This window comes from Pipistrellus hanaki, assembly GCF_964339955.1.
Source record: "Pipistrellus hanaki genome assembly, chromosome: 6".
Taxonomy (NCBI): domain Eukaryota; kingdom Metazoa; phylum Chordata; class Mammalia; order Chiroptera; family Vespertilionidae; genus Pipistrellus; species Pipistrellus hanaki.
This window is the reverse complement of record NC_140508.1, coordinates 31,750,330-31,764,117: the sequence shown is the minus strand read 5'-3', so window position 1 is coordinate 31,764,117 and position 13,788 is coordinate 31,750,330. Positions and strand designations below refer to the sequence as shown.

Genomic DNA, 13,788 nt, shown 5'->3' with positions numbered 1-13,788 from the left:
GATGTTTGTCCAGGCTTGTACTATAAACGCCGTAAGTTCTAGAGGGGGTTCGCCCATTCAGAGGCTGCTGTGTGTTCAGAGGTGACTCTTGAACCATCTGGGATGGTCCAGAAAGAAACCATATAGGCTTCCTAGAGGAGAAACATAATCAGGAAAAATTACTGAGGCCATTTCCAGCACAACAGTGCCACCTGCCGGACACAGTCACCAAATACATCCCTTTTTAAAAAGAAGCCTAACCTATTACTGACCCATAGCGTTCCTGTGACTCCCATTTGGGCATGATCCAAATCAACTTGGATTTGGTGGTGATAAAGGGAAGGGCACAGAAGGTCTTACCAGTCAAATGTAAATGCTGTTTTCAAGAGCACAGCTTGCCTAGCCCTAACCTTATCTGAGCTTTACAAGAGTGGCAGCAATTCCTTTGAGGAAAACTTCATTCCTCACTTCATCACCTAAAGCAAAGCTGCTGGCTCAGTGGGATCCTCAATTCACAGAGGGCCCCCTAAGTGCCGGCCTGGTTCGCTGGTGGTTCGGCTATACTGACACCCATTGGTGTCCATGTTCAACCATGGCTTGGTTGAGCCCACTGCTTGTCAAATCCCCCTGCACTGGCCCACGGAGGCCAAGGTGGGAGAGATAATGTGTGTCTGTGAATTTTGTCAATTTTGTCCCCCTCGTATCTGGTCCCTTCAGATGAAAGATCAGGGTTCAAGTAGGAAAAAAAGTCTTAGCTACTGGAGTGGGACACACTGATTTCGTGGCTATGGAGGCTGGTGAGAAGACACCTTAGATGCCAGCAGGTGCAGGGAGAGGGGACGCTTAATGTCCTCTGTGTCCCCTAGATTCAACACTGCAGCCAACAAAACCATCACCAAGTTCGGTTGAGTCAAGCTTCAGCTGGCAGCCTGACCCCTCTGGGCTTGTCAGCCTATCCTCGTGCTACAGAAACAAAAGAAGTTGTGTGGACATGGTCATTACTCAACTACTTGTGCCCTTTGCCATCAACGGCAGCTCCTGACTGTGGAACCAACCCCATCCTTGTACAAACACACCATCCGGCACAACCTTGTTTCAGTCTGACCGGCACAAATGCATGTACTTTTCCTGTCACCGAAATGGTTTGGTTCATATTTGGCAACTGAGACTGCAACAATTTGGTAACACTGCCCATGTGACTTAACCAAACCAGTGTAATGATGATGCAAATCATATTTAAAAACAAATCTTTTTTAAATATATTTTTATTGATATCAGAGAGGGAGAGAGAGATAGAAACATCAATGATGAGAGAGAACACTGATCAATGGGCTGCCTCCTGCACACCCCCTACTGGGGATTGAGCCCAAAACCTGGGCATGTGCCCTGACCAGGAATCAAACCATGACCTCCTGATTCATAGGACACGATGCTCAACCACGGAGCCGGGCTTAAAACCAAATCTTGAACTGGAGTGGCATGTGTGTGTTTGTATGTGACCCTTTAGAGCAGGGGTCCTCAAACTTTTTAAAGTGGGGGCCAGATCACGGTCCCTCAGAGAGCTGGAGGGCCGGACTATATGAACTACTAATTCCTACTGTAACACCTTGGCTGCGCTCACTGCCCAAAAAACCTGGCGGGCAGGATCAGACTCCCCTGGGGGCTGCATGTGGCCCGTGGGCCGTAGTTTGAAGACCCCTGCTTTAGAGTGTATTTTTATATGTGGGTCATGGCATGCCTCCTTATTAGCGTTGAGGATTGCTTTTTGGCCTTTATTATTAGCAATGACATCAAAGATCAGCAGATTAGTCTAAAACTCACTTGTGAGGATTTTAGTGATAATAACCTGAGGTTAGACTAGCCTGGCTGCCTAAAATAGGATGAGACTCATTCACAGGTGACTGCGTGTGGGATCCTGGGTGGCATGGTTGAAGCCAGCACTTCAGGTTGGCCTCAGTTAGCTGCTTGAAGTTCTATTGATAGTCGCCTTAATTAAATTCTCTGTGAGACAGATTGAACAGATTCGGTCCCAGCCTCTGCTGATCAGATTAATCAGAGCGGCGGGTGGAGCGGCATTCTCATGTGAATATTCACGTTCAGCCAGGAATGTGTGCGGCCAATTGTGGGGAGAGGCGAGCTGCCACAGACCCTGTGCACCACTACCCATCTCTACTGGCCATGCGGAATATAAGGCCCTGACCACTCTGTCTGGGTTATTTCTTTTCTTTTATAATGTATTTTTTCAATTAGTTCACATACATTATTGTATTATTTCCAGGTGTACAACATGGAGATTAGGTATTTATGTAACTTACAAAGTAGACACCCCAGTAAGTCTAGTACCCCTCTAATACCATACACAGTTATCACAATATTACTGACTATATTCCCTATGCTTTTTATAACTGCCCCATTTGTATTTATAACATCCCCATATTTTTATAACTGCCCATTTATATATATTTTTCTTAATATTTTATTGATTTTTTTACAGAGAGAAGAGAGAGGGATAGAGAGTTAAAAATACCCATCAGCTGCCTCTTGCACACCCCCTGCTAGGGATGTACCTGCAACCAAGGTACATGCCATTGACCGTAATCAAACCTGGGACCTTTCAGTCCATAAGCCAATGCTCTATCCACTGAGTCAACCCATTTTCGGCCCATTTGTATTTCTTTCTTTTTTTTTTTTTTAATATATTTTATTGATTTTTTTACAGAGAGGAAGAGAGAGGGATAGAGAGCTAGAAACATCAATGAAAGAGAATCATCGATCAGCTGCCTCTTGCACACCCCCTACTGAGGATGTGCCAGCAACCAAGGTACATGCCCTTGTCCGGAATCGAACCCAGGAACCTTCAGTCCGCAGGCCGACGCTCTATCCACTGAGCCAAACCGGTTTCAGCAGCCCATTTGTATTTCTTAACCCCTTCACCTTTTTCACCCAGCCTCCTGACCCACCTCCCACCTGGAAACCATCAAAATGTTCTCTATATCCATGAGATTTTCTGATTCCTGGTCAGGGGTGTGTGTGCAGCAACCAACCTTGAGAATGATGTATTATCTCCCTCCAGGACAAGAAGCGTGCTATTGCCTTCTAGAAAAGAGGTGGGTTCCCCATGCCCATGTTCCTCAGACGCAGCACAAGCCCACAGTATGCACAGGGCTCCTCCCCTCCACTGTCCCTGTGGGACAGCAGGGTCAGGAAGAACTGATGCAAACACGATGCTTTTGCTACTTGCTGTGCTGCAGCAAGTTTCTGTTTCTTCTCCAGGAATTTCAGGTCTTCCGCCAGCATCCATGAAACAGTAACGGGTTAACGTATTGGCTTGAAAGTAGTAGTGGTGGGCGGAGTGGAAAATTGCAAATACTGCCATGTAGTGGGAGGAGAGAGAATAGACAGTAATCGCTAGGAAGGACCTTCCGTTAGGATAAAGGGTGTCTGGGGTGTTGTCTTAAGTCTGCTCAGGCTGCCACAACAAAATACCGGAGACCGGGGTTTATACAACAAAAATTTCTTTTCTTCTTTTTTAAGATTTTAAAATTGATTTTTAGAGAGGGGGGGGAGAAGGAGAGGGAGAGGGAAAGAAATATCAATGTGAGAGGGTAACATTGATCAGCTGCTTCCTGCACACCAGGGATCAAGCCCGCAACCTGGGCATGTGCCCTGACCAGGAATCAAACTGGTAACTTTTAGGTGCACAGGACAATGCCCAACCGAACCCACCACCACACAAAATAAACGTATTTTCTTACAGCACCGGAAGCCGGGAAGTCCACGATCACGGAGCCAGCTGATTCAGCTCCTGGTGAGGACTCTTCCTGGCTTGCAGATGGCCACTTTCTCTCTGTTTTCACATGGTAGAGAGAGCACTCTGCTCTATCTTTCTCTTCTTATAAGAGCACTAGCTGTATCAGATTAGGGCTCCATCATTACGATCTCGTTTAAAACTTTATCACATCCTCACAGGCCCTATCTCCAAATACAGTCACAAGGGGTATTGGGGATTTAAAACATAAATTTCAGGGGGACATAACATGTAGTCCCTAACAGGTGTCCTCCAGGTTTCAGTTAGGGCTGGAGGTGAGAGAAATCTTTAAAAGGAATGCTGGGAATATGAGAAGGCTGGTTCATTACGCAGAAGGGATTCTAAAGGGTTTGGCAGATGTTCCAGGGAGTGGAGAAGTGGTGGAGGATATGTCAGGGCCAAGGAGAAACAGAGCATATGGGACTGAGTACATGGCCTGGAAGGCCAAACGATGGGATCCACAGTTTCATTAATGAGTGACAAAACTAGGCATGAGAAGCACACACATATACAAAAACTTCTACTGAGTTAAAGTTATTTAAAGTAGGCACTAGGAATACTGCACAAATGGAAATAAATGAACTACTCTTACAACACCAAGTATAAACCTTACTGATATAATGATGAATAAAAGCCAGATACAAAACAGTACACAGTGCATGATAGATATCTTTTATATGAACTCCAAGGATGGGAAAAATCAGTTTACAGTGTGAGAAGTCAGGAGAGGAGTTACTTCTGCAGGGCATGTATTGAACGGGAAGAGGTACCAGAGATGGAATATTGGAAATGGTTTGAATCTTTTTTTTTTCTTTTTTCTTTTTTTAATATACGTATTTTATTGATTTTTTACAGAGAGGAAGGGAGAGAGACAGAGAGCCAGAAACGTCAATGAGAGAGAAACATTGACCAACTGCCTCCTGCACACCCCCCACCGGGGACGTGTCCGCAACCAAGGTACATGCCCCTGACCGGAATCGAACCCGGGACCCTTCAGTCCGCAGACCGACGCTCCACCACTGAGCCAAACCAGTTTCGGCATGGAAATGGCTTGAATCTTAATCAGGGCTGTGTTGATATGGGTATATACATGTGTAAAATTTATTGAAGTGTATACACATAGGCAATTTGCTGTGTTATGATATACTTTAAAAATCAAATAACTCTTTTAAAAAATCTTTAGTGTTGAAAGCATTACTTATGGCCTCCTTTTCCCCCCACTGATCCCTTCCAGCCCACAAATAACTTTGTTTAAACTGAAAATAATAAAAGTTGTACTTCAGATCAAATTGATCATCCACATACATTTAACCCACATGAAATGATCTTGATAGTAAAAAGAAATGCCTAGCCCTAGCTGGTTTGGCTCAGTGGATAGAGCGTCAGCCTGTGGACTGAAAGGTCCCAGGTTCGATTCCGGTCAGGGGCATGTACCTGGGTTGTGGGCACATTTATGTTTCTCTCTCATCAATGTTTCTTATTCTCTATCCCTCTCCCTTCCTCTCTGTGAAAAATCAATAAAATATTTTGTTTTAAAGAAATGCCCACATACAGGCTGCTGTAAAGTATAAGGTCCACCACTTTTTAAAAATCCTCACCCAAGATATAGTTTTTATTTTTATTGATTTTAGAGAGGAAGGGAAAGAAACACTGAAACATCCATCAGGTTATCCCCCGTATGCACCCTGACCACACCTTGACCAGGGATCAAACCTGAAATCTAGGTATGTGCCCTGACAGGGAATCGAATCTAAAGCCTTTTGGAATACAGGACTATGCACCAACCCACTGAGCCACCCAGCCAGGGCTGTCCATCACTCTTTTTCAAAGGGTGACTTTTAAGGGGAAACTTCTGTCATTAGGACCCACACGGAGGTGTATTAGTGAGTCAGCCTGCATGGGCTCTGGAGGACCTATTATGTGTATCTTTTCCCAATATGGTTATTTTTTATTATTGTTATAAAAAAAATTTTAATTTTACAAGTGGCAAACAGGTAGAAAGATTAGTCTTTTGGTTCACACAGCATGGCCAAACTGCTGCTTTTATGACCTGATTCTAAAATAGTCACATCACCAGTATTTAGGGACATGATTCAAAGAGGTTTTCTGGGAATAGTTCTTTAATTACAACTCATAGGGAAGAAATGTTTATAAATCTCTAATTTAAAAACATAAATTCAAATAGAAAAATAAGAATATTCCCTCCAAATAAGGGAACTAGAAATTACGCATCTAATTTAAAACAAAATAAGATAAATTGTAATTAATGTTTAAGTATAATAATGGTATGAAATTTTGATACTCAAGTTATCCTCAATGAATACTGTTGAATGAATACTACCAAATTTTCCTGTTAGGTTTATGCTTCTGGCTAAGAACTGAAGAACAGAGATTGAGGTTTAAAGTGACCGAAATTCTTCCCATGATTTCTTGGAACCACTTGTAAGCTCTTCTTCTCTACAGTTCAAAGATAAGAAAAAGTCTCTGACTTGAAATCAGAATCGATCTGCTGCTCTGTTAGCCACAGCTCGTAGGTATATTGCCATAAACCTTTGGTGGAGGATTTCCCAGGATGAGGTTGCAAATGGCAGTTCTTGCCATCTTGATGTTTTGGAAAGAGCCAAGGATATGAACTTTCACATCAGCTAGAACTATCCGCGTCCGTGTCATATCCTCTATGGTGAATTTGGTTTTTCCTCCTTTGCCAGCAATTCTTCCTATTGCCCTTGACAGGCGGTCTCCTTGTAGAGGTTTCACATCTGTAATTCCAAGACTCTAAGAAGAGGTCATCCAACCTAATGAGAGCAAGTGCAACCTCTACCTGAAACCCGAGAATAAAGGCTTTCACAAAATCGGCGGCTTTTGTCAGAGCGCTATCATCCTTGATTTCTTTACAAGTCCTGATTTCTACATTCCTTGATTTCAACTTAAAGCGTATCTGAAGTCCCAAATGTTCTACATGAGGAGTAAATATCTTCATCCAGTTCTCTCTTAATGGTGTGTATCTGTTAGCCGGGACTGGAATTTTCCTTGTTTCTTCTTTCCCATCCAGGAATCCGTCCCCGGAGAGGGGCAGGAATACCGGCCTCTTCGCTGGCCTCCTCTGTGTCCATGCGGGCGGCTCGTGTCCCCGCCCTCCCCCGCCGCAGACAGCTCCTCCGCCTGCCTTTTCTTCGCTCTCCGGCCACCCTGGCGGGTGTCCTGGGTGAAACTGTCCTGGGCCCCAGCGCTCTGTGCCTCCATTTCTGAGGCCATCCTCAGGAATCTCCAGCCCCCGCAGGTGCTTCCAGTTGGAACGCGTATGCTGCTCTCCCAATATGATTTGTCACATCACATTGAAATCAGCCATGGTGGGAACAAATACATTATGAAAATTGGCAAATGCTACAAATCAGGTTTATTTTTTGAGAGGCAATTTTTAAGTACTTACCATCATACCACTGGACCCTCAGTACCCCAGGCTTATGTAGAAAGTAACTGAAGCTAATAAGTAGAAGATAATGTTTAATTTATTTATTTAATTATATTTAATTATATTAAATACTAAAGGCCCGGTGCACGAAATTCGTACAGTAGGATTGGGCCTGAACAGGCAGTCCGACATCCCTCTCACAATCCAGGACTGCTGGCTCCCAACTGCTCGCCTGCCTGCCTTCCTGATTGTTTCTAACCGCTTTTGCCTCCCAGCCTGATCACCCCCTAACCACTCGCCTGCCAGCCAGATTGATGCCTAACTGCTCCCCTGCCAGCCTGATTGCCCCTAACTGGCCTCCCCTGCCAGCCTGGTCATCCCCTATTGCCCTCCCCTGCAGGCATGGTCCCCCACAACTGCCCTCTCCTGCTAACCTGGTCACCCCTAACTGCTCTCCCCTGCTGGTCTGGTCCGCCCCAGCCAACTGCCATCCCCTGCAGGCCTGGTCAACCCTAACTGCCCTTCCTTGCAGGCCTGGTCCCTCCCAACTGCCCTCCCCTGCTAGCCATCTTGTGGTGGCCATCTTGTGTCCACGTGGGAGCAGCCATCTTTGATCACATGGAGGCAGCCATCTTGTGTGTTGGAGTGATAGTCAATTTGTATATTACTCTTTTATTAGATAGGATTATAATAATTAGATAATAATATTGCCTACACAAGTTTCCAGACCCCAAATTCTTTTCACCATGTGCTGCATTGCAAGGATCTGGTGCTCCAGTTGGCCAAGTGGCCATTGAAGAGTAAGAGAGAGCGACCTTGACACTCTCTACCCAGGAATAGGCCTGAGTGACAGGGCAGGGCAGGGCGAGATGACAGAGAGCAGGTGTGCTGAGCCCATCTACTTGAGACACCTTGTGGAACTCCATGTACCAAATCAGTCATGAGCTCCTGACCTCTGTCTCTCAGACAAGTCCTACTTCCATAAATATTTGTGTGCTAGGCACTGTTCTGAACACTACGGATACACATGAGAAGGAATAAAAATTCCCATCTGCAAGAGCTGCAGGCCAGTAAGTGATAACCTTGTTCTATTAAGACATATCTCTAAAAAAAAAAAAAAAAAAAAAAAAAAAAAAAAAAAAAAAAAAATGGCCCAGTCCATGCTCAGTGGTTGAGTGTGGACCCATGAACCAGGAAGTCACAGTTGGATTCATGGTCAGGACTCGATCCCCAGTGTGCAGGAGGCAGCTGGAGACAGCCGATGGATGATTCTCATCATTGATCTTTCTTTTTCTCTCCCTTTCTCTCTCTGGAGAAAAAAAGAAGATTCAAGAGCCCTTCTTTCGCTGCTGAAATTTTTTCCTTCTTCCCCTACCTCTGTGACTTTCTAAATAAATTTTCCCTTGTACTTGAAATTTTATATATATATATATATATATATATATATATATATATATATATATATATATAATTTCAGATTCTCTGCCACTGCCCCTGTGGGTAGGTAAGAGGCAGCCCTCCGGGGTAGTGTTGGGTGCTGTTACAGCTTTAGGTTAGAAACCTGCAGGTCCTGGCCCCTTTCTGAAAGCCGGGAGAGGAACAAAGGAGCCAGCCTGGAGAAGACCTTGCTGCACCAGGAAAAAAATCACTCCTTTCATCCTTCTCAATGGGGTTCAAACTGGCTGTCTGAGATGGTTCGTGATGGGGAGGGCTGTGAACACCCAGGAATATCGAGGGGACAGGCAGCCTTTGCTCCAGCCCACAGATTGAAGATGGCAGCTCACCCCACCCCCACCCCGCCAAAGCATCCACCCTTATAGCTCTCATCCTTTTACTATTTAGGATTAAACTCAGCCTAGTTGCAGGAAATGGGATCCCAAGGCAAGACTAACACCAGTTAGCAAGACTAACACCTGAAGTAGCTGAGGAAACTCAGCAGTCACCAGGGAGGAAGGCTGAACTGGGCATACCCACCAGGAATCCTCTGGGATGGCCCTCGTCATTTCTATTGGACAGCCATATTTGATGCAAGTTTTATTTTTTTATTTTTTTTACCCTTCCTATATTTTAATGATCTTGACGTCAAGTGGATCTAAGTGCTGGCCTGACACTATGGAACCTCTAGGGGGCGCTATGGACCTACTTCTGCCAAATACACCGCTTCGGATTTGTTTTCTATTGTGCTGCACCCCCTTTTGGAAAAAGTGGGGGAAGAATGGACGAGTTCTGTCAAATTTTAAGATACTGTTTTAAAGCCAGGCCGACAGGGAAAATTCTAAGCTCCCCAATGTGGCATCCTCGGCACAAGCATGATGCCCCAGGTGCTAAAAGCTTCCACTCTGAAGCAAGGACCCCAAACCCACCCATTGAACTGTTCTAGCCTTACATATGCTTGTCCTTCTGCCCAAGACCCCCTTTGCCCCTTCTCAGGCCCAGGCCCTCCTGCACTGGTCCCATGCTTGCCTGTTGAGAACCGCTAGCAGGGTCGCCTAAGACCATCAGAAAACACAGATATTAACATTATGATTCATAACAGTAGCAAAATTACAGTGATGAAATAGTAACAAAAATAATTTTATGGTTGGGGGTCACCACACGAGGAGCTGTACTAAAGGATCGAGGCATTAGAAAGGTTGAGAACCACTGCTCTAGAGTGACCCTGAGTGTTATAAGTCCTCCCTCCACCCCACCACCACTACCACATTGTGGTGTCCCTATGGGCAGAACCTGTGTTTTAGTCTTTGCTTATTCTCTAGCACTGGGCACATGACAAGAGCCCTTCTCGTGGTTGTGAGCACGAACGTCCATGAAGGGAAAGAGGAGGGCAGAGCTCTGGGCTGGTGGATGGCGGGAGCCTCTGCCTGGGCCAGAGAGGACAGGCGCTCTCTGTGGGCTTGGACCCCGCCTCCTCCACCCGTCACACAGACACACACACACACACACACACACACACACACACCAGCTCTCTGCAACCACAACTACAACAGGCCCCCAAATCCCTTCTTTCTTTCTTTTTTTTTAAAGAACACATTTTTTGTTTTAAAAATATATTTTTTATTGCTTTTAGAGGAAGGGAGACGGGGAGAGATAGAAACATCAATGATGAGAGAGAATCACTGATTGGCTGCCTCCTGCACACTCCCCTACTGGAGATTGAGCCTGCAATCCAGGTATGTGCCCTTGACTGGAATCAAACCTAGGACCCTTCAGTCCACAGGCTGATGCTCTATCCACTGAGCCAAACTGGCCAGGGCCCAAAATCCCTTCTTCATGGAGAAGCTGCCTCAGGTTGCGAGGAGAAATTTGCCAAAGGAACTGAGATAAGTAATGCAAAATAAAAACACACATAGAGGTCCGAGAAACAGACTTGCTGAATCTAAAGGAAAGATGATTACCTTTGACCTTAGAGGCTGCCCCACAATTTGCTTCCTGGCCTTCCACCTGCCGAGCCCAGCTGGCACCTCATCACCCACAGGCCTTATAGTTCAGTGGTTCTAAACCCTTCTCTGGGGCTGCAGGCCCTGAGAAGCCTCAAATGCCATCCTGGCTGGTTTCTTGCTAATCCATGTGGTTAGAATAGAATAGAAATCCAGGTAAGTCAGGAGCCCATCCAGATTGGCCTTAGCACAGCACCACTTTCCTGGGCTGACTGACCTCCCTTTCTGCCCCAGGTTAATACTGAGTGTTTTTACCTCCCAAATGTACCTTGGAGAGTCTTTCTAGAACCATGAAGATCTGCAGCCATGATGAAAAGGCATGTGGACCCTGTTGCCTCCCAGAGGGGAAAGGTTGCAAAAGTGAGGGCACTGCAGGCAGAGGGGATGCCAGCATGAAGGGGCAGAGCTGAGTGTGAGACTGTGTTTGAGAAACTGTGTGGTTTCTGAGTCAGGCACGTAAGAGACGCACACAGCAAGGGGATGGAAGGAAGGAAGGCTGACAAGAGACACTGGGACCATGCGGCAAAGGGCCCAGAGTGTCCCTAAACTGAGTCCATAAATGTCTCCTTGGGGAGTCGTGAGAACATTTTGGAAGTTCCTAAGCCAGTGATGGCAGGCTTTTTAAAAAAATTGTGGCAGGAGGATGGAGGGTGGTTGTGGGATAGACAATTGGGGGCAGGCAGAGGGCTAAGGAGGTTGTCATCAGATTGAGGTAAATTTCTCCTCCAAGTCAGGGTGCAGAGCAGGGGAGGACAAATACTTTTAATTGTTAAAGACATGCACTGTGGGCCCTCGGGTAGGAGACAGACATGGAGGGAGAATCCTTAAGATCTGATAGATGCTGAAACCGGTTTGGCTCAGTGGATAGAGCGTCGGTCTGCGGACTGAGGGGCCACAGGTTCGATTCCGGTCAAGGGCATGTACATTGGTTGCGGGCACATCCCTGGTGGGGGATGTGCAGGAGGCAGCTGATCGATGATTCTCTCTCATTGATGTTTCTAGCTCTCTATCCCTCTCCCTTCTTCTCTGTGAAAAAAATCAATAAAAATATATTTTTAAAAAAAGATCTGATAGAGAGATGTCTTTGGGCAGGGTGATGAAAATATCAGAAATGAATGCCTGGCCCCAAGCTTGCTGGGCATAGGGAGGAGGTGTCATGGGCAATGTGGCCTGAGCATGTGGAGAGGAAGCAGGCCCGGCCCAGGGGCAGAGCTATCATGACAGGGACCCTCCGTGGAGGCCGTTGCTCCCCTCTTCCCCAACCCTGTCCTCACCAGCTGATGTCCAGGACTGACAGAAGCAAGATGGAGGCCCACACTAGACCTTTTCCCCACGGATGGCCTCCGAGACTGTGGAAGAGCATGCGCTCTCTGAGGAAGAGAAGAGAGCAAGGCACAGAGGGGCTGAAGCACTCAGAGGAGTAAGAGGAGACAGGGAGGGGGAGTGCAGGGGTGGGGGGGGGGAGAGAGGAAGGGGAGGGGAGAGCCCAGCGCTGCAGGGGTTCAGAGGCCTGAGGCCAGAGAAGAGCAAACAGGGCCAGACTGACAAGGAAGGCGTTGTTTTGGGGACTTTCTCAGAAATAGGAGGGGCACAGTTGGAAGAAGAGGCAGGACAAGGGGAAGATTCTTTTAAGAGAGAGCAGTTCTGAACAGAGGAAAGAAGGAAGATCAAAACCCAAGCAGATCATATGGGGCAACATCAGGAGATGCAAAAGATGAGACGGAGCAAAGAGGTCCCTGGTGCTTGCTTCTCCGAGGTACAAGGAGAGGAGAGAATGGATGGAAAAACTGAGAAAGGTTGAAAAAGATGCACCCCTGAGAGACAGCAAGATCCTTCAAGATTCCTATCTCCTCTCCGTTAAGTAAGAGGTAGGGTGTCTGCTGGAAATGTGAAAGCCAGAGGCAGGTTTGAAGTGGAGCGTGTATGCAACAGCTTTGGGTGGTTTCTAGAGCAATGCTGCTCAAATGCAACGTGTCTACAAGTCTCCCGGGATCTTGTTAAAAGGCAGGTTCTGATTCAGCAGGCCTGGGCAGGGCCTGCGATTCTACATTTCTAACTAGCTCCCATGTGATGCGAATGCTGCTGGTCCAGGGACCACACTGGGAGGAGCAAGGATTTAGAGAGCCGGGTAAGGAGGGGGAGAGATTGGCATAAGAGTTCACCTTAAGGAGAGACCTCCCTTTGATAATCTCACCCGTGGTAAAAACTGAGCCCTTGATTAGTCTGGGAGGGAGACAGGCCCTGCAGATGATGGAGAGGGGGACAGGGAAAGGGAAGGATGGTAAAAGGACAGGAGGTGGGGGAACCTCTGGGGTGGTAGGAGGCCCAGTAGTGGGATGGTCCTGGGGTCCTTCATCTGGGTCCCTGTGGGGCAGACCACCAACTACACACATGGAGGCCCCTCAGAAAGAGGGTGGGAGTCAGTTGGGGCAGGAAAGTGGTATTCTGGGGGTGTCAGAGTGAGACAGCGGGCAGGGCAGGCCACCCCCAAGCTGTTCTGCAGGGAAGTGCTGGACTCTGGGCTTGTGCAAAGCCTGGCAAGACACACCAGGACAGAACTGGAAACAGGGGCAGAAATGGCTCTGCCCCCGGGGTCCTGGGTAAGATGATGTCTGTGCCAGGAACTAATAAAAAGAATGAAATCTGAGAGGGAAGACTCTCTGGCTGAAGAGAAAGACGAAGTGAGCTGACTCTGAGTCCCAACTCCAAGCCCTACGTCTCCAACTTGCGATAAAAAAAAAAAAAAGCAAGAGGTCTTGGAAAGGCACAAATTGGGGGAAGAAAATGCTTTGAATTTAGACAACAACGACTAGGGATGACAGGGACTGGAGGTGGGGGTGCAGGGCCTCTGCTCAGCGCCCCTGGATCCAGTCTAAGAGACAGAGGTTTGCGTCCTGGGCTGAGGGTAAGCCGAGGTCAGGTTCATCAGAGGAAATGCCCTGAGGACAGCCTGGAGCCACGACCATCCAGAGTACAAGCTCGGAGGCGTCAACATGAGCAGCAAGTGCAGGGCCAGGGCGGCGGGACTTCGGGGAGGCCGAGGAGACTGAGCAGCCGGGGGCCGTCCTGGGGCGACCCTGAGGCGGCGGTGGTTTCTGAGCGCAGCGTGGCCAGCTCCCCCGCCGCACAGCCCCGTCTGCTCACTGCCCGGG

General features: G+C 47.2%; 1 pseudogene across 1 annotated transcript; it reads right to left on the bottom strand.

The window, feature by feature from the left end:
- Window positions 1–6,116: 6,116 nt before the first annotated feature.
- LOC311624132 (RNA-binding protein PNO1-like) lies at window positions 6,117–7,082 on the bottom strand (annotated as a pseudogene). The gene has a single exon. The product of its transcript is annotated as an RNA-binding protein PNO1-like (transcript).
- Window positions 7,083–13,788: the final 6,706 nt, after the last annotated feature.